The sequence below is a fragment of the Dendrobates tinctorius genome, unplaced genomic scaffold (genome assembly GCF_039654945.1).
Source record: "Dendrobates tinctorius isolate UK_male_01 unplaced genomic scaffold, ASM3965494v1 ptg000059l, whole genome shotgun sequence".
NCBI lineage: Eukaryota > Metazoa > Chordata > Amphibia > Anura > Dendrobatidae > Dendrobates > Dendrobates tinctorius.
The window spans coordinates 1,764,258-1,786,060 of NW_027361727.1; the positions used below are offsets into that span (position 1 = coordinate 1,764,258).

Below are 21,803 nucleotides of genomic sequence, written 5' to 3' on the forward strand. Positions count from 1 at the left end.
CTACTCTCCTCATGCTCCACCTCCTGTATATATTACACTACTCTCCACATCCTCCTCCTCCTGTAAATATTACACTACTCTCCTCATCCTCCTCCTCCTGTATATATTACACTACTCTCCTCATCCTCCTCCTCCTGTATATATTACACTACTCTCCTCATCCTCCACCTCCTGTATATATTACACTTCTCTCCTAATCCTCCACCTCCTGTATATATTACACTACACTCATCATCCTCCGCCTCCTGTATATATTACACTACACTCATCATCCTCCGCCTCCTGTATATATTACACTACACTCATCATCCTCCACCTCCTGTATATATTACACTACCCTCCTCATCCTCCGCCTCCTGTAAATATTATACTACACTCATCATCCTCCGCCTCCTGTATATATTACACTTCATTCATCATCCTCCGCCTCCTGTAAATATTACACTACACTCATCATCCTCCGCCTCCTGTATTTATTACACTACTCTCCTCATCCTCCACCTCCTGTAAATATTACACTACACTCATCATCCTCCACCTCCTGTATATATTACACTACTCTAATCATCCTCCGCCTCCTGTATATATTACACTACTCTCATCATCCTCCGCCTCCTGTATATATTACACTAATCTCCTCATCCTCCGCCTCCTGTATATATTACACTACTCTCCTCATCCTCCACCTCCTGTATATATTACACTACTCTCCTCATCCTACACCTCCTGTAAATATTACACTACACTCATCATCCTCCACCTCCTGTATATATTACACTACTGTAATCATCCTCCGCCTCCTGTATATATTACACTACTCTCATCATCCTCCACCTCCTGTATATATTACACTACTCTCCTCATCCTCCACCTAATGTATATATTACACTACTCTCCTCCTCCTCCTCCTGTATATATTACACTACTCTCCTCATCCTCCGCCTCCTGTATATATTACACTACTCTCCTCATCCTCCACCTCCTGTATATATTACACTACACTCATCATCCTCCACCTCCTGTAAATATTACACTACACTCATCATCCTCCACCTCCTGTATATATTACACTTCATTCATCATCCTCCGCCTCCTGTAAATATTACACTACTCTCATCATCCTCCGCCTCCTGTATTTATTACACTACTCTCCTCATCCTCCACCTCCTGTAAATATTACACTACACTCATCATCCTCCACCTCCTGTATATATTACACTTCATTCATCATCCTCCGCCTCCTGTAAATATTACACTACTCTCCTCATCCTCCACCTCCTGTATATATTACACTACACTCATCATCCTCCACCTCCTGTATATATTACACTACTGTAATCATCCTCTGCCTCCTGTATATATTACACTACTCTCCTCATCCTCCGCCTCCTGTATATATTACACTACTCTCCACATCCTTCACCTAATGTATATATTACACTACACTCATCATCCTCCACCTCCTGTATATATTACACTACTCTCCTCATCCTCCACGTCCTGTATATATTACACTACTCTCCTCATCCTCCACCTCCTGTATATATTACACTACTGTAATCATCCTCCGCCTCCTGTATATATTACACTACTCTCCTCATCCTCCGCCTCCTGTATATATTACACTACTCTCCTCATCCTCCACCTCCTGTAAATATTACACTACACTCATCATCCTCCACCTCCTGTATATATTACACTACTGTAATCATCCTCCGCCTCCTGTATATATTACACTACTCTCATCATCCTCCGCCTCCTGTATATATTACACTACTCTCCTCATCCTCCGCCTCCTGTATATATTACACTACTCTCATCATCCTCCGCCTCCTGTATATATTACACTACTCTCCTCATCCTCCACCTCCTGTAAATATTACACTACACTCATCATCCTCCACCTCCTGTATATATTACACTACTGTAATCATCCTCCGCCTCCTGTATATATTACACTACTCTCATCATCCTCCGCCTCCTGTATATATTAAACTACTCTCCTCATCCTCCACCTCCTGTATATATTACACTACTCTCCTCATCCTCCTCCTCCTGTATATATTACACTACTCTCCTCATCCTCCACCTCCTGTATATATTACACTACTCTCATCATCCTCCGCCTCCTGTATATATTTCACTACTCTCATCATCCTCCGCCTCCTGTATATATTACACTACTCTCCTCATCCTCCTCCTCCTGTATATATTACACTACTCTCCTCATCCTCCACCTCCTGTATATATTACACTACTCTCCTCATCCTCCGCCTCCTGTATATATTACACTACTCTCCTCATCCTCCACCTCCTGTATATATTACACTACTCTCCTCATCCTCCACCTCCTGTATATATTACACTACTCTCTTCATCCTCTTCCTCCTGTATATATTGCACTACTCTCCTCATCCTCCTACTCCTGTATATATTACACTACTCTCCTCATGCTCCACCTCCTGTATATATTACACTACTCTCCACATCCTCCTCCTCCTGTAAATATTACACTACTCTCCTCATCCTCCTCCTCCTGTATATATTACACTACTCTCCTCATCGTCCTCCTCCTGTATATATATTACACTACTCTCCTCATCCTCCACCTCCTGTATATATTACACTTCTCTCCTCATCCTCCACCTCCTGTATATATTACACTACACTCATCATCCTCCGCCTCCTGTAAATATTACACTACACTCATCATCCTCCGCCTCCTGTATATATTACACTTCATTCATCATCCTCCGCCTCCTGTAAATATTACACTACACTCATCATCCTCCGCCTCCTGTATTTATTACACTACTCTCCTCATCCTCCACCTCCTGTAAATATTACACTACACTCATCATCCTCCACCTCCTGTATATATTACACTACTCTAATCATCCTCCGCCTCCTGTATATATTACACTACTCTCATCATCCTCCGCCTCCTGTATATATTACACTAATCTCCTCATCCTCCGCCTCCTGTATATATTACACTACTCTCCTCATCCTCCACCTCCTGTATATATTACACTACTCTCCTCATCCTCCACCTCCTGTAAATATTACACTACACTCATCATCCTCCACCTCCTGTATATATTACACTACTCTCCTCATCCTCCGCCTCCTGTATATATTACACTGCTGTAATCATCCTCCGCCTCCTGTATATATTACACTACTCTCATCATCCTCCACCTCCTGTATATATTACACTACTCTCCTCATCCTCCACCTAATGTATATATTACACTACTCTCCTCCTCCTCCTCCTGTATATATTACACTACTCTCCTCATCCTCCGCCTCCTGTATATATTACACTACTCTCCTCATCCTCCACCTCCTGTAAATATTACACTACACTCATCATCCTCCACCTCCTGTATATATTACACTACTGCAATCATCCTCCGCCTCCTGTATATATTACACTACTCTCATCATCCTCCGCCTCCTGTATATATTACACTACTCTCCTCATCCTCCGCCTCCTGTATATATTACACTACTCTCATCATCCTCCGCCTCCTGTATATATTACACTACTCTCCTCATCCTCCACCTCCTGTAATTATTACACTACACTCATCATCCTCCACCTCCTGTATATATTACACTATTGTAATCATCCTCCGCCTCCTGTATATATATTACACTACTCTCATCATCCTCCGCCTCCTGTAGATATTACACTACTCTCCTCATCCTCCACCTCCTGTATATATTACACTACTCTCCTCATCCTCCTCCTCCTGTATATATTACACTACTCTCCTCATCCTCCACCTCCTGTATATATTACACTACTCTCATCATCCTCCGCCTCCTGTATATATTACACTGCTCTCATCATCCTCCGCCTCCTGTATATATTACACTACTCTCATCATCCTCCGCCACCTGTATATATTACACTACTCTCCTCATCCTCCACCTCCTGTATATATTACACTACTCTCCACATCCTCCACCTCCTGTATATATTACACTACTCTCCTCATCCTCCACCTCCTGTATATATTACACTACACTCATCATCCTCCACCTCCTGTATATATTACACTACTGTAATCATCCTCCGCCTCCTGTATATATTACACTACTCTCATCATCCTCCGCCTCCTGTATATATTACACTACTCTCCTCATCCTCCGCCTCCTGTATATATTACACTACTCTCCTCATCCTCCTCCTCCTGTATATATTAAACTACTCTCATCATCCTCCACCTCCTGTATATATTACACTACACTCATCATCCTCCACCTCCTGTATATATTACACTACTCTCATCATCCTCCGCCTCCTGTATATATTACACTACTCTCATCATCCTCCACCTCCTGTATATATTACACTACTCTCATCATCCTCCGCCTCCTGTATATATTACACTACTCTCCTCATCCTCCACCTCCTGTATATATTACACTACTCTCCTCATCCTCCTCCTCCTGTATATATTACACTACTCTCCTCATCCTCCACCTCCTGTATATATTACACTACTGTCATCATCCTCCTCCTCCTGTATATATTACACTACTCTCATCATCCTCCGCCTCCTGTATATATTACACTACTCTCATCATCCTCCGCCTCCTGTATATATTACACCACCATCCTCCACCTCCTGTATATATTACACTACTCTCCTCATCCTCCACCTCCTGTAAATATTACACTAGTCTCATCATCCTCCTCCTCCTGTATATATTACACTATTTATTGCACGGTAATGTTGCTATCATTACAGAATGACATTTTACTCTTCTGCACCATATGTGCTACAGCGGCAGCGGCAGTTTGGCAAAACAGCATCACTAAGATTCTGCCGAGTGCCAAGTACTACGGTGGAGGAAAGAGGAGGAGGGAGATGGGGACAGGTGCAGAGATCCTCGCTGCGCAGGCGCCAGATTCCCAGCCCCGCAGTGTGAATACTTCATAATACACTGCGGGGCGGGATCTGTGGCCTCCGCTCCACGCAGGCGCAAGAGCATTACATCATCGTCTGATGTAAGTTCCCGGGCAGCGCGCACGGCGCATGCCTGACGAATGGCAGAGTGCAGGCGCCGGGCATGTAACAGGAACACAGGAGGCCGACGCAAGAGGGAGATGATTGACGGCTCTGAGGCGGTTGACACAGAGGGAGAAAACCTACCTTCGGGACACAATAGAGGTATGGCGGGCAATTTATAAAAGTCTGTATTTTAGCGTTCCTAGGGATAAGAAACATAAGAGCCACCTTCACAGAATGCAGCCTTAGTGCTGCTGAAGGTGGCTCTTTTACTTAAAAACGCCCTCGGGGGTGACAGGTTCCCTTTAAATATACTCCCATACCAATCTATGGCCTGATGACGGTACTGTACATGGATGAAGCTGCTATCAATTAGGGTCATCACTTCAAATGTTTAAAGGGTATTTTTTATGTTCAATTTACAGCATAGCCACCAATCATGAGTGCGGGGCGCTATCCGTGAATCATGTGCAGAACACTTCCCGGTTGTAGTCTATGTGGCTGTTCATGTGGTTGGGTTTTTTTGGTTTGCAAAACATGGCTGCTGTAACTATGAATGAATGAATGAATGAATGAATGAATGAATAGAAAATAAATCCAGAGGTCCCATCCGTCCCGGATACGGCGGGACAGTCCCTGATTTGGTTGCGCCCAGCATATCGCCCCCCTGTAAACCATCATGTCAGAGGGTCTTGTTTACATGGTTGCCCATGGATACGTCCGTGTTGTTCTCTCATGACTGGTCGCACATGTTCAGTAGATACCGGCTATACTTTTATAGCGGGTATCCTCTTATTTTGCAGTGACGCAGCGCCCCCACTGTATGGGGTGGACATGGACACCGGGTGCCTACTGCGGTCACAGGAGGAACAGTGATCCTCCCCCCAGCAGACAAAGCGCAGGAGCACGAGTCAATAACCCAGCAATGGTTTTTCCTAGCAAAAACGTTTATATCTGGCCATATTTGCAATAACGGACAGCCAGGCCATTACTACACAGTGTTAGGCCGGGGTCACGCTTTCGAGTACAATGCGAGAAACTCGAACGAGTCTCTCGCATCAACACCCGATGCTTCCGCCAGCGGTTCTGACTGAAGCGTTCAGCACCATAGAAAGACATGCAGCCACACACTCCGGTCGCGAGTGCCGGGTACTGAGGCGAGTTTCTCGCATTGTACTCGCAAGTGTGACCCCGGCCTAAAGGAGAAACTGGCTCTGTTGTTCATAGCAACAATCAGACCAATCAGAGCACAACTTTCATATTTTAAACAGCTCTGGAAAAATGAAAGCTGCTCTGTGATTGGTTACTATGGGCAACCTAGAGCCAGGAGAGGACGCACAGAGGGAATTTGTATAGCACATATACAGAAATGGAGGATTAGAAAGCGGAGGGATGAGAGTGAGAGGAAAGACAAGATTTCGGCAGAATTTAATGCTTGGCAGTAATGTTATCTGTGCATAGGAGAGAACAGGGAGCCTGGGGAAGAAGCAGGGGGTTGAGGGATATGTAGTTTAGGCTAGGTGCCCACATTGCGTTAGGGGCATCCGTTTAATGGATGTGCTAACGATGGTGTCTTTTTTGACATCTTTTTAACCCCTCGCGCTAACATATGCGCTAACGCATGGTAGCATTTTGTTACCATGCGTTACCATGCGTTACCCATACAGGTCTATGCACAGCGAACGCGTCCGTTTGCTGTGCATAATTAGACCTAATGCACCCTAAAGCGCTGTAGACCGCGTTCGAGGGTGAGTCACAAAGTAACGCATCATCGCTAACACATGCCGAATTTGGCACACGTTAGGATGCGCTACCATAATGGCGGCCAATGGGTGCGTTAACGCATGGCCATAACGCGATGTGAACCCAGCCTTACATGACTAGCACCGAATACTCGCCCACTTCACACCAGAGACAAGTATGGAGGAGACAGAGCCAGAAAGCGATGAAAGAAATTAGCCATCATTGAAGATGTGAAGGTGGACCCAGGCAACTATAGGCCGGTGAGTCTGACTTCTATACCAGGAAAGATCTTTGAACAAATTATTAAACAACATGTATGTCAGTACCTGGATAAGAATGAAGTGATCAAACAGAGTCAGCATGGGTTTGTAACTAATAAGTCATGTCAGACTAACTTAATTTCCTTCTATGACGGTATCACTGATTGGGTGGATCAAGGAAATGCTGTAGATATAGTATATCTTGACTTCAGCAAAGCATTTGACAAAGTCTCTCATACAATCCTTATTGAAAAAATGACTAAGTATGGAATGAACAAGGCAACTGTTAGGTGGATTCATAACTGGCTTAGTGATCGGACCCAAAGAGTGGTCGTAAATGGCTGCACATCCAGTTGGAAGAATGTCTCAAGTGGGGTACCACAGGGCTCTGTCCTAGGTCCTGTATTGTTCAACATCTTTATCAACGATTTAGATGAAGGAATTGAGGGTAAACTGATTAAATTTGCTGATGACACAAAGCTAGGAGGGATAGCTAATACTAGAGAAGAGAGAGAGAGGATTCAAAAAGATTTAAATAAACTGGAGAAGTGGGCAGCAACTAACAGAATGGTTTTTAACAGGGAGAAATGCAAAGTACTACATCTGGGCAATAAAAATGAAAAAAGCATATACAGAATGGGAGGAATAGGGCTAAGTGACAGCACATGTGAAAAAGACTTGGGTATACTAATAGATCACAGACTGAATATGAGTCAACAGTGTGATGCAGCAGCAAAAAAGGCAAATGCAATTCTAGGATGTATCAACAGAAGCATACAGTCTAGATCACGTGAAGTCATTATTTCCCTCTACTCCTCTTTGGTCAGACCTCATCTGGAATATTGTGTCCAGTTTTGGGCACCACATTTTAAAAAAGACATCAACAAACTGGAGCAAGTTCAGAAAAGAGCGACCAGAATGGTGACCGGTCTGCAAACCCTGTCTTATGAGGAAAGGTTGCAGGATTTGGGAATGTTTAGTTTGCAAAAGAGAAGACTGAGAGGAGACTTAATAGCTGTCTACAAATATCTAAAGGGCTGTCACATTGTAGAAGGATCAACTTTATTCTCATTTGCACAAGGAAAGACTAGAAGCAATGGGATGAAACTGAATGGGAGGAGACACAGATTAGATATTAGAAAAAACTTTTTGACAGTTAGAGTGATCAATGAGTGGAACAGGCTGCCACGAGAAGTGGTGAGTTCTCCTTCAATGGAAGTCTTCAAACAGAGGCTGGACAGACATCTGACTGGGATGATTTAGCGAATCCTGCTTTGAGCAGGGGGTTGGACCAGATGGCCCAGGAGGTCCCTTCCAACTCTACGATTCTATGATTCTAAGACCTCCTGGGCCGCTGTAGAGGTGTCTTTAGTGCAGTGATGAGGAATAGGGGTCTCTGGACCCCCACTCTAATAACCAGTGAGTCCACTAGCGAGGATTTATGTCCTTTATAGACTAAACGGTTTAAAATGCCCTAAAGTATTACATTGATTTTTTTAATTGGTTGGACTGAATGATGAGTGGACTGGCTTAGCGGGGCGATTCGTAAGAGGGTTACGAAGCCATAATTTAAAAAAAAAGGCTCAAAATATTCATTAAAAAAAAAACTTGTGCCGCTCTATCGCTGAATTTTCTGGATCGCAAGCTAATTCTGGCGCTGTCTATCACTAAAGAGCCCACCACTGATTAACAACTTTCTGGGCACACTGTGCATAGGCAGAAAGCATTCAATCAGTGCTGTGGGCAAGATTATACAGAGCTCAGCATTTAGACTGCTAGATCTGCAGCAGATACAACAGGGATTTTATCAAAACTATGAGAAGCAGCCCAATAAGTGATACATCGGTGGAATCAGGTTCTCTGGCCGTAAATCACATGGGGGTAATAGAAATCTGGTGACAGAGTCCCTTTAATTTCAATTAAGGAAGCATGGACACCACTCCATTTAGTAACCGCCGAGGTGCATCTTCCGCTGGCCGGAGCGTGTATTGGGGTCATAGTTGGGACCCTTGCACTGTTTAGGATTTTTTCTCTTTGGATGTTTTTATTGGGGGTGTGAGCAGCCAGCACAGCTCAGTTGACAGCACATATGTTGGTGGTTGCCCACGTGTAGAAATAAGCCACAACTGACTATATTTAGCCAGAAGTTAATGGCAGGCTGTGCAGTGAAGTCTGTTATTACCTTCGTATGGATTCACCACAATAAAGACAAGTAACAAGATCTACATGGGAGATGATGGGAGTGGTTGTTAGAAGGAACAGTACATCTCAGAGCTCAAACCTACAATTGTCCCTAATACCAGAGATGAAGCCTCGACTTGTGTCACCCCCAAGAGCAGCAAATGTAGAAAAATAGCAGCTCGGCGCTGTCGTCCCGCCACGTTTACTCCACTAAGATGCTCCATTGCCTACGATGTTTATATAGGAAAAACCAGCCACTGCCATATTTTCCTTTTTCTTTTTTTTTTTAGAACTCCCCCCTTCTTGCCAAGAGCCAGAACTTTTTTTTGTAGTCTGTTTTTGTAACAGATTTAATTTTTTTTTTTAATTTTACAAATTTTAAAATTTGAAAACTTTTTATGTTTTATAGCTTTTTATTTTACTTTTTGGGGATCGTGACTCACAAAAAAAGCGCGACTCTGGCATTTTCATTTTTTTGTTTTGGGGGGGTGTTTACCCATCATGTCAGATAACTAATATAATTGCTTTATTAGTTCAGGCTGTTAGTAGTGTGACAATACCAAATATGTTTATTTTTTGTGTAGCTGGTGTACATGATGAATTTTGGATGATGTTGGGGTTTTTTTAAGGCCGGGGTCACACTAGCGAGGAATACGGACGAGTGAGAGGCGCTAAAAGCACGCATTAGACACGGACAAATGATTCTCTATGGGTTTGCTCCCATCAGCTGTATATTTCTCGGGCGTATCCTACGCTCCGTGCCACTCGCAGCATGCTGCGATTGTCAGCATACTACGGCCGTAATACGCCAATGCAAGTCTATGGGTGCGCAAAAAATACGGATTACACACGGACCACACATGTGACCTGCGAGAAATACGCAGGTCTTTTGGCTGGTGACAGGAAATGGGCCAATCCATCATCAGGAAGCCTAGACATGCAAATGAGCTCAAAAAGCGCTCCAGACATCCAGGAAGTACGCCTCCACGCAGTAAAGCAGCGTCATGGCGCCATATTTCCTTAATGTGGAGATGCTTATAGTATTAGTGCAGGAGCGGCCAGAACTTTGGGACAAAGGGATGCCAATTATGCCAACCGGGCAAGAAAGGAGGCGTCATGGAGGCGCATATGTCGCCAGATGTTCCATGACTTTGGTGATCGGCCACGTGAGGAGCAGCAGAAACTGAGTAAGTATAAGGGCCAAAAATGATTTAAATTACCTCACAAACAAAAATGATTACAGATTCTGCCCCCCTCCCCTTCCTGTCCTTCTCCTTTTTGCCTCATGAGGCGGGTAGATTTTGATGTGACACATGTTTCACACTGCCATAATTTTGCCCAGGCCACAAGCTCCTCTTCCTCTTAGCCAACCAAGTTATTAAGTGTAGTTACTTGATGCATAAACTATTCTGACCCTGTGTATCTGGCCTGGATGGGCCAATTACATATGCCAGCCTGGCTAGAACGCACAGCCCAGAAGGCCACATGCCTAGACTACTGGTAGCAAATGTGACTGATCAAATATGTGAAATTGATAATATTTCCTGTCACATTGCAGTGGAAGATGTGATGAAACGCTGGCGAAGCATCCGGGACCAATACCGCTGGGAACGTCAGCAGCGGTCCAGGAGTGGGGATGCTGGCTACGTGAAACGAAAATATGTGTATTATGACCGCCTCTCCTTCCTCGCCCCAATTCTGGATCTGAGACCGTAAGTACGTACCTCACACCACATTACACCGATACTTTACAGGTCCAAAAATATTGATGTATTTTTGCCTCTGTTCTATTTCCTAACAGAACTCAATCCAACCTTGAGGAACGGGCTCAGAGACAGAGCCCATAATTGATCCTGTAGGGGATGAGGTGGCTGGCCCATCTTCTCCCCCTACAAGAAGCATGGGTGAAGATGAGTCATCACAGGAGAACACATTGGCTGCCCAACAAACCACACCACCAGGACCGTCTGCTGCTGCCCCATCACCCATCCTGGAGGAGCAGGGCAACTTGAGCAGCAGCCCAACTGCCCAGATCCGGGGCTCCCCACAGGCTGCTGTTACATCCGGCGAGGCCGAAGAAGGCGCCAGGTCGCTGTTCAAGAGAGCAGGACCAATGTGGACACAGGGGTCCTAAATTATTTATCTCGAGTCACTACAGATGATGGGGAGGAGGCCTACGCACGTAGCCTGGCCCTTTATCTCCGTGCCCTTTCCCGTGAGGTCAGGCTCCGTATTCGGGGATGTTTTCAGATCCTGCTTGATACAAGCACCCCCCCCCAATACCCCATATGAGCTTTTCGAATATCTGGAGAGGTGGCAGCTTTCCCCCAGAAATCTTATGCGCATGAGACCACCAACACAGATGCTTGCTCAAGCAGGGTCTGAACATCCTCTAATACGTGGGCGTACACCTCACCCCCTTCCTCCCCCTACCCAACCTTCCCAACAGCAGCAACAGATTTCTGGCTCTAGCCAACCCCACCAATATGGCCACTTTTTCCCACCCAGTGTTGGAGGCTGGTCCCAACCTGGTTGGGGACGACATGGCTATATTAGTGGGTATGAGACACGGGCCTACCCGCCCCAACAAGATGCCCCTCAGCAGTATTACTATGGCCACTACCCCCAACAAGCACAGGAGGAAGGTCAGTACCAACAGCATGGGCAACAGTATGCACCCACACAGGGCAATGTTGCTCAAAGTAGTCAGCAGCAAGCACAGGCTGCTCCTCCGCCTTCTCCTTCCCCAGCATTCCACAATTTATAAGTGGCTAAAAACATGGAAATTGTAAACCCATACTGTACATGAGTGTTCTTAAGCGGTCTGATGGGAGGAGATGTCCAGTGTGTTTGAACTGGTGCTCAAAATCCCAATCCAAAGTAAAAAAGAGGTTTTCTCCATCATCAAAATGAGCTAAAACAGATAATACTAACATTTCTTATGACGGTTTTCAAATCATATGATTAAGACACCATGACAGCCAAGGCTACCTTATGCGTTTCTGAGACATATTACATGTCTGTAAAAAAGACAATATTTCACGGCGCTATACTGGCAAAGTCAAAGGATCAAAATAGACTACTCACTTGATAATGCATAGAAAAGGCGTGCTGTCCATATTCACTTAGTAAAATTTAGGCCAGCTAACTATATTCCAAAATCAAGGCAAACAGCCTCAAGAACATCACGCTCAGACATGTAATATGTGTCATAAACGCGTAAGGTAGCCTTGCCTGTCATGGTGGCTTATTAATATTATTTGAAAACCTTCAGAATAAATGTTAGTATTATCTTTTGTAGCTCATTTTGATGATGGATAACTCCTCTTTTGTACTTTGGATTACAAATGTGTAAAGTTGCAATGTTGTTATTGCAGTATGTATGTTGTTGGATATGTTTGTAATTTTGTTTTAACAACAATGTTGAAATATGCCAAAAGGCCAATTTGGGCCATTGCCCAAGTTTTTCATAGGGCAAGAATATGTTTGCCTTACAAACTAAAGAAAACCCCCAAAAAAGGCAAAAGTAAAAATTTGGCAACTACACTTTACGTCTCTGTCTTAATTGTCCAAACCCCTATTAAAATACGCTTACCAAATCAATTCAACAGTCATAGATTCAGAAGGGGTAGAAATATATATATTTTGACACACATCAAACCAACATTGTCAACATAGATCCAGCATGCTCTTGTGTTATGAATGAGTCACCGGAGGAGGAAAAAAACAAAAATACAAGCTAAGTCCAGAAAACCGGAGAGGTTGGTAGCTAGCGGATTGCAGACTCCTGATCCTATTCACAACAACTAACAGTAGCCGTGGGGTGTTCCTACGGTGGTCCTAGACCTCTCGTTCACAGCCGGAGAACTAAATAAACCTAAAGAAAGAAAGGGGAAATCTAAACTGCCCCAGAGCAGACCCCAAAGCAATAGACAGCCCCCAACATGTATTGACGGTGAAAACAGATGAAAACACAAACACAGACAGAAAGACAGGCTGAGCAAACGATGGGGCCCTCACTAACTAGATAGGACAGGAAAGAAAAGCAACTGTCTGCAATCACGCAAAAACCCTGCCAAAAATAATGTCCAACACGTCTGATAGAAAAGGCCCTGAAGTCACTAGACTTCAAAATCACTATATCAGCACTCAGGTATATTCTGAAAACAGAGCAAAGAGATCAACTGATCAAAGACAAAAATGGAGTTCAGCCAGTCCCAACCAGGGCTGGCTGAACACAAACACTAAGTAAACCAGACAAAATCTCATGGAACAATAGCAGAGCAAAAACATAGCTTTAGTTGACAGGACTAAACTGGAGGCCAGAGCTCAGAGCAGAGAGGATCACCAGCAACCCAGCAGGGCGTCGGCGGCCTTATATCCACTCAGAGATTCCGGATGTCCAATCACACTCCACCTGTTCAGATGACAGGTTTTTCCCATCCAAATCAATTTCACTACCTCCTTTCACCAGCAGAGGGAGTTCATCGGACATCAAAGGTGAAGGAGAAAATGAGCTCATAACAGTACCTCCCCCTTGAGGAGGGGTCACCGAACCCTCATCCACGCCACCAGGGCGATCAGGATGGGCCCGATGAAAAGCACGAACCAATCTTTCAGCATGAATATCGGATGCAGAGACCCAAGAATTATCCTCCTGGCCATAACCCTTCCACTTAACCAAATACTGGAGTCCCCGTCTAGCCAGACGAGAATCCAGTATCTTCTCAACCTCATATTCCACATTACCTTCAACCAATACAGGGTCAGGAGGTGCCACCACGGGAACTACTGGCTCAACAAACCTCTTTACCAGAGACTTATGAAACACGTTATGGATCTTGAATGTAACAGGAAGAGCCAATTGAAAAGAGACCGGATTAAGAATCTCCAAAATCTTGTAAGGTCCAATAAATCTAGGTTTAAACTTTGGAGAAGCCACCTTCATAGAGATATTCTTTGATGACAACCAAACCATATCACCCACCTTAAACCGGGGACCAATGGTCCTATGCCGGTTGGAAAACCGCTGGGCCTTTTCCTGGGAGAGAGACAACTTATCCACCACTTGGTCCCAGATCTGGTGCATTCTCTCCACCACAGTGTCAACACCTGGGCAGGCAGAAGACTCCACCTGCCCTGAAGAAAATCGAGGATGAAACCCAAAGTTACAAAAAAAAGGTGACATCAAAGTGGCAGAACTAGCTCTATTATTTAAAGCAAATTCGGCCAAGGGCAAAAATGAAACCCAATCATCCTGATCAGCAGAAATAAAACATCTCAAATAAGACTCCAAAGTCTGGTTTGTTCTCTCCGTCTGCCCATTGGTCTGAGGGTGAAACGCAGAGGAGAAGGACAACTGAATTCCCAGCTTGGAACAAAAAGTCCTCCAAAATCTAGAAACAAACTGAACTCCTCTGTCAGACACAATGTTCTCAGGAATCCCATGCAAGCGAACCACCTGTTGCAAAAACAAGGGCACCAACTCTGAGGAAGATGGCAACTTAGGGAGTGGTACAAGATGGACCATCTTAGGGAATCTATCTCAAATCACCCAAATAACAGTCATTCTCTGAGAGACAGGCATATCAGAAATAAAATCCATTGAAATATGGGTCCTTGGCCTCCTGGGCACCGGCAAAGGCATCAACAACCCATTAGAGCGAGAACAAGGTTTAGACCGGGAGCAAGTCCCACAGGACTGCACAAAATTCCTGACATCACGAGACAAGGCGGACCACCAAAAAGACCGACTCACCAAATCTCTAGTACCAAAAATACCTGGATGACCAGCCAATGCGGAGCAATGAACTTCAGACATTACTCTGTTCCTCCACTGGTCAGGAACATACAATTTTCCAATGGGACAACGCTCAGGTTTGTCCTCCTGAAACTCTTCCAGAGCACGTCTCAAATCGGGTGAGATGGCAGAAAGAACTACCCCCTCACCTAAGATGGTAGCAGGCTTGGTCACAATAGGAGAATCAGCAAAGAAACTCCTAGAGAGGGCGTCTGCCTTGACATTCTTAGTGCCCGGAAGAAAAGAGACCACAGAATCAAAACGTGTGAAAAACAAGGCCCACCTAGCCTGTCTAGGATTCAAGCGTTTGGCCGACTCAAGGTAAATCAAATTCTTGTGGTCAGTAAGGACCACGACTTGATGTTTAGCTCCCTCCAACCAATGTCTCCACTACTCAAATGCCCATTTCATGGCTAACAGTTCCCGATTCCCCACATCATAGTTGCGTTCGGATGGGGAGATCTTTTGGGAAAAGAAAGCACAGGGATTCATTTTAGATGTTACCGGATCTTTTTGGGACAAAACAGCTCCTGCACCAATCTCAGAAGCGTCCACCTCTACCTGAAACGGGAGTGAGACATCAGGTTGCCGCAAATCCGGAGCAGAAGTCAACCTCCGCTTCAGCTCCTGAAAGGAAGAAACAGCCTCTGGAGACCAATTCAGCACATCAGCACCCTTCTTAGTCAAATCAGTCAATGGTTTGGCAATACCAGAAAAATTAGCTATAAATTTACGATAAAAATTAGCAAAACCCAAAAACTTCTGGAGGGCCTTCAAAGAAGTGGGCTGAACCCAATCATAAATGTCCTGTACCTTGGCCGGGTCCATTTCAATAGTTGACGGAGACAAAATAAATCCCAAAAATGAAATCCTCTGTACACCAAAAAGGCATTTCGATCCATTAACATACAGGGAATTCTCCCTCAAAATCCGGAACACAGTCCGATCATGTTCCACATGAGAGTCCCAATCCCTGGAAAAGATCAAAATATCATCCAGATAGATGATCAAAAATTTATCCACAAAGTCCCGGAAAATATCATTCATGAAGCACTGGAAGACAGAAGGGGCATTAGTGAGCCCAAAAGGCATCACCAGGTACTCAAAATGTCCCTCCGGAGTATTAAACGCCGTCTTCCATTCATCCCCATGCTTAATGCGAATAGGATTATACGCCCCCCTGAGGTCAAGCTTGGTAAACCAGCAAGCACCTTTAACTCTGGAGAATAGATCAGAAATCAGGGGTAACAGATACTGATATTTAACAGTAATTTTGTTGAGGGAACAATAGTCAATACAAGGCCTTAATGAACCATCTTTCTTGGCCATGAAAAAAAACCAGCACCCAAGGGTGAAGAGGATGGTCTAATATGACCCTTCTCCAACGACTCCTTAATATAAGATCCCATAGCCTCGTGCTCGGGTACAGATAAATTGAAAAGTCGACCCTTGGGAAATTTACACCCAGGGCTCAACTCAATTGCACAGTCATAACTCCTATGAGGAGGCAAAGACGCAGACTTAGGCTAGTTTCACACTAGCGTTTTTGAGCGCAGCGACGGCCTGCGCACGGCCGCCGCTAAGCCCCGCCCCCGGCCGCGCTTCCGCCGGTAGCTCCGCCTACCGGCGCATGATGCTGCATGCGCCCTGCGTCCCCTATCTTTATCACTGGGGGCACAGGCCGTGCGCAGTATGCGTTTGGCGGCGCATGCGCCTTTTTGACGGTGCGCCGACCTGCGCCAAACGCAACCTGCTGCAGTTTGGTTGCGCCGGCGCACCGTCAAAAAGGCGCATGCGCCGCCAAACGCATACTGCGCACGGCCTGCGCCCCCAGTGATAAAGATAGGGGACGCAGGGCGCATGCAGCGTCATGCGCCGGTAGGCGGAGCTACCGGCGGAGGCGCGGCAGGGGGCAGGGCTTAGCGGCGGCCATGCGCAGGCCGTCGCTGCGCTCATAAACGCTAGTGTGAAACTAGCCTTATTCTCACTAAATACAGTCATGGACAAAAGTTTTGAGAATGACACAAATATTATATTTTCACATGATCTGCTGGCCTCTGGTTTTTATGTGTGTTTGTCAGATGTTTTTATCAGATACAGAAATATAATTGCAATCATATTATGAGTAGCAAAAGGTTATATTGACAGTTAGAATGGGTTAATGCAGCAAGTCAATATTTGCAGTGTTGACCCTTCTTCTTCAGGACCTCAGCAATTCTCCCTGGCATGCTCTCAATCAACTTCTGGATCAAATCCTGACTGATAGCAGTCCATTCTTGCAAAATCAATGCTTTTATTTTGTCTGAATTTGAAGGTTTTTGTTTGTCCACCCTTCTCTTGATGATTGACCACAAGTTCTCAATGGGATTAAGATCTGGGGAGTTTCCAGGCCATGGTCCCAAAATCTCTATGTTTTGTTCCCTGAGCCATTTAGTTATCACCTTTGCTTTATGGCAAGGTGCTCTATCATGTTGAAAAAGGCATTGTTGATCGCCAAACTGCTCTTGGACGGTTGGGAGAAGTTGCTCTTGGAGGACATTCTGGTACCATTCTTTATTCATGGCTGTGTTTTTAGGCAAGACTGAGAGAGAGCCCATTCCCTTGGCTGAGAAGCAACCCCACACATGAATGGTTTCAGGATGCTTGACAGTTGGCATGAGACAAGACTGGTGGTAGCGCTCACCTGGTCTTCTCCGAATAAGCCGTTTTCCAGATGTCCCAAACAATCAAAAAGGGGATTCATCAGAGAAAATGACTTTACCCCAGTCCTCAGCAGTCCACTCCCTGTACCTCTTGCAGAATATCAGTCTGTCCATGATGTTTTTCCTGGAGAGAAGTGGCTTCTTTGCTGCCCTCCTTGAGACCAGGCCTTGCTCCAAGAGTCTCCGCCTCACAGTGCGTGCAGATGCACTCACACCTGCCTGCTGCCATTCCTGAGCTAGCTCTGCACTGCTGGTAGCCCAATCCCGCAGCTGAAACACTTTAAGAGACGGTCCTGGCGCTTGCTGGTCTTTCTTGGGCGCCCTGGAGCCTTTTTGGCAACAAGGGAACCTCTCTCCTTGAAGTTCTTGATGATGCGATAGATTGTTGACTGAGGTGCAATCTTTCTAGCTGCGATACTCTTCCCTGTTAGGCCATTTTTGTGCAGTGCAATGATGACTGCACGTGTTTCTTTAGAGATAACCATGGTTAACAGAAGAGAAACAATGATGCCATGCACCAGCCTCCTTTTAAAGTGTCCAGTGGTGTCATTCTTACTTAATCATGACAGATTGATCTCCAGCCCTGTCCTCATCAACACCCACACCTGTGTTAATGGAGCAATCACTGAAACGATGTTAGCTGGTCCTTTTAAGGCAGGGCTGCAATGATGTTGAAATGTGTTTTGGGGGATAAAGTTCATTTTCTAGGCAAATATTGACTTTGCAAGTAATTGCTGTTAAGCTGATCACTCTTTATAACATTCTGGAGTATATGCAAACTGTCATTAGAAAAAATGAAGCAGTAGACTTTGTAAAAATTAATATTTGTGTCATTCTCAAAACTTTTGGCCATGACTGTACATCATAAGAATCAGCCAAATAGTCAGGAACATCATGCGACTGGGGAGAGGTGGAGAAAACAGGAGCGTCACCAAGAGCACACCGACAACCCCAACTCACCACAGACACAGATTTCCAATCCACAACTGGATTATGGATTTGCAACCAGGGAAATCCCAGAACAATGGTATCATGCAAATTATGCAACACCAAAAATCTGCAATTTTCTTGATGGTGTGGGGCGACCCGCATTACCACCTGGGTCCAAAACTGAGGTTTATTCTTCGCCAAAGGAGTAGCATCAATACCCCTCAAAGGGATAGGCGTCCGCAGAGGTGTCATAGGAAACACACAACGTTTAGCAAAATCCAAGTCCATCAGGTTCAGAGCCGCTCCCGAATCCACAAAAGCCTTAGCGGAAAATGTGGACAGGGAGCAGATCAGAGTAATTGCCAGAAGAAACTTAGGTTAAACACCACCCACAGCAAATGTGTGTGCAAAACGCTTCTCTCGTTTAGGGCAGACAGAAATCATATGAGAGGCATCTCCACAGAAAAAACACAGCCCATTACGCCCTCTGAACTCCTGACGTTGCGCCCTAGACAAAACTCTATCACATTGCATAGGTTCAGACATTTGTTCAACAGGTAGCAACATTTCTCGTGTACTTTTACGTTCACGTAAACGCCGATCAACCTGAATGGCTAATGACATAGAATCGTCAAGACCAGAGGGAACAGGAAATCCCACCATATTATCTTTTAAGGTTTCTGACAAACCCTTCCGAAAGAGAGCTGCAAAGGCACCATCATTCCAGGTAGTAAGGACCGCCCACTTTCGGAATTTTTGACAGTATAACTCTGCAGAATCCTGACCCTGGCTCAATGCCAACAGGGCTTTCTCAGCTTGATCAATAGCATTAGGTTCATCATACAACAACCCCAAGGCTTGAAAAAATGCGTCCACATTAGTTAGAATAGGATCATCAGGTGTCAAAGAAAACGCCCAATCCTGGGGATCGCCGCACAGCAAAGAGATGACAATTTTAACCTGCTGCGCAGAGCTCCCCGATGAGTTAGGCTTCAAGACCGATCCCCAAAAAACACATCAGGAGTAGGAATCTTTGGTTCAGCAGCATGTGAATGAGCAAGATAGGCAGAAATTCCCTGCACTTCAGCAGCCAGCTGCTCCACACGATCAGACAATTGCTTAATCTCCATTAAGAAAATTCCTCCTACGGCCCCAGAGAAAAAGAGAGAAAAAATATACAAAAAAAAAAAATTCTGACACTTTTTTTTTACAATTCTTTCCTGCTATTGAGTACCCTAGAATCTGCGGTATGGCTGGTGATTCTGTTATGAATTAGTCACCGGAGGTGGAAAAAACAAAAATACAAGCTAAGTCCAGAAAACCAGAGAGGTTGGTAGCTAGCGGATTGCAGACTCCTGATCCTATTCACAACAACTAACAGTAGCCGTGGGGTGTTCCTACGGTGGTCCTAGACACCTCGTTCACAGCCGGAGAACTAAATAAACCTAAAGAAAGAAAGGGGAAATCTAAACTGCCCCAGAGCAGACCCCAAAGCAATAGACAGCCCCCAACATGTATTGACGGTGAAAACAGATGAAAACACAAACACAGACAGAAAGACAGGCTGAGCAAACGATGGGGCCCTCACTAACTAGATAGGACAGGAAAGAAAAGCAACTGTCTGCAATCACGCAAAAACCCTGCCAAAAATAATGTCCAACACGTCTGATAGAAAAGGCCCTGAAGTCACTAGACTTCAAAATCACTATATCAGCACTCAGGTATATTCTGAAAACAGAGCAAAGAGATCAACTGATCAGAGACAAAAATGGAGTTCAGCCAGTCCCAACCAGGGCTGGCTGAACGCAAACACTAAGTAAACCAGACAAAATCTCATGGAACAATAGCAGAGCAAAAAATTAGCTTTAGTAGGCAGGACTAAACTGGAGGCCAGAGCTTAGAGCAGAGAGGATCACCAGCAACCCAGCAGGGTGTCGGCGGCCTTATATCCACTCAGAGATTCCGGATGTCCAATCACACTCCACCTGTTCAGTTGACAGGTTTTTCCCATCCAAATCAAGTTCACTACCTCCTTTCACCAGCAGAGGGAGTTCATCGGACATCAAAGGTGAAGGAGAAAATGAGCTCATAACACTCTTGCCAAGAAGGTTCCCCCTGAGGTGCCATAAAGTAATTAGTGAAAATGTCACGCACTTTGAGGCCAGAGATCGGTCTACGTTGATGGTTGATAGGTCGTCTCACCCTACGCACATTGTCCGGCCTAGACACAACACCAGCAGAGGAGGAACAATCATGTATCCTGGTGAAGTTATGAAGAACCACACAGGCTTTCACTACTTCATTAACATTTTGTTCACTCAGCTGAATGGCAGACTGGAGTACCCGCCATTTGGCACAAAGAATGCCAAAGGAACACTCCACCAGTCGCCGAGCACGTGATAGGCGCAAGTTAAATATCCGGCGCCTGTGATAAAGGTTGCACCGGGGATATGGCATCATGACATTGCGTGTTAACTGAAAGGCCTCATCTGCCACAAGGACATAAGGGACACATTCTTGAGTGGAGCCTGGTAGCTGACGTGGTGGTGGTAGATCCAACTGGTTGGTGCGTAGCCGCCGAGCCATAATGGAAGTATTGAAGACTCTAGAGTCTCCTGTCCTTCCATAGGCCCCAATGTCAACAATTATAAACTTGTATTGAGGGTCGGCCAGAGCCAACAAAACAACAGAAAAGTATTGTTTATAATTGAAGAATTGGGAGCCAGAATTCGGCGGCTTACGCACCCTGATATGTTTGCCATCCAGGGCCCCAATACAATTAGGAAACTGGCATTCCTCCTCAAAGTCCCTTGATATCCTCAACCTGTCTTCCATCCTGACCTCGGGCATGACCACTTGATATAGTCTTGTCCATATTTCACTACATGTTGACCTGACTATGCCCGAAATGGTAGATCTTCCAATGAGAAACTCATGGTGTAGGGCCGCATAAGACAGGCCAGTGGCCAGAAAGCTGAAGAACAGCAGAAAATGATGATTGTCGAATGCACACATTTACAAAACAAACAGGTCCATACATACCAAACTTTGTAAGATTTCAGAGCAAATAACACACACATCTTGCTTTGCACAATGAGTTAGTGATATTCAGTACATATTCCACACAACATTCGTGTCTGTAAGTTGAAACATATGTGGACTA

At 45.0% G+C, this 21,803-nt stretch overlaps 1 long non-coding RNA gene across 1 annotated transcript; it reads left to right on the plus strand.

Annotated features, from left to right (window-relative positions):
* Positions 1 to 8,271: 8,271 nt before the first annotated feature.
* LOC141092292 (uncharacterized) lies at positions 8,272 to 12,754 on the plus strand. The gene is made up of 2 exons (XR_012232753.1): positions 8,272 to 10,920; positions 11,010 to 12,754. It is a non-coding gene; the product is annotated as an uncharacterized lncRNA (long non-coding RNA).
* The last annotated feature ends 9,049 nt before the right edge of the window (positions 12,755 to 21,803 follow it).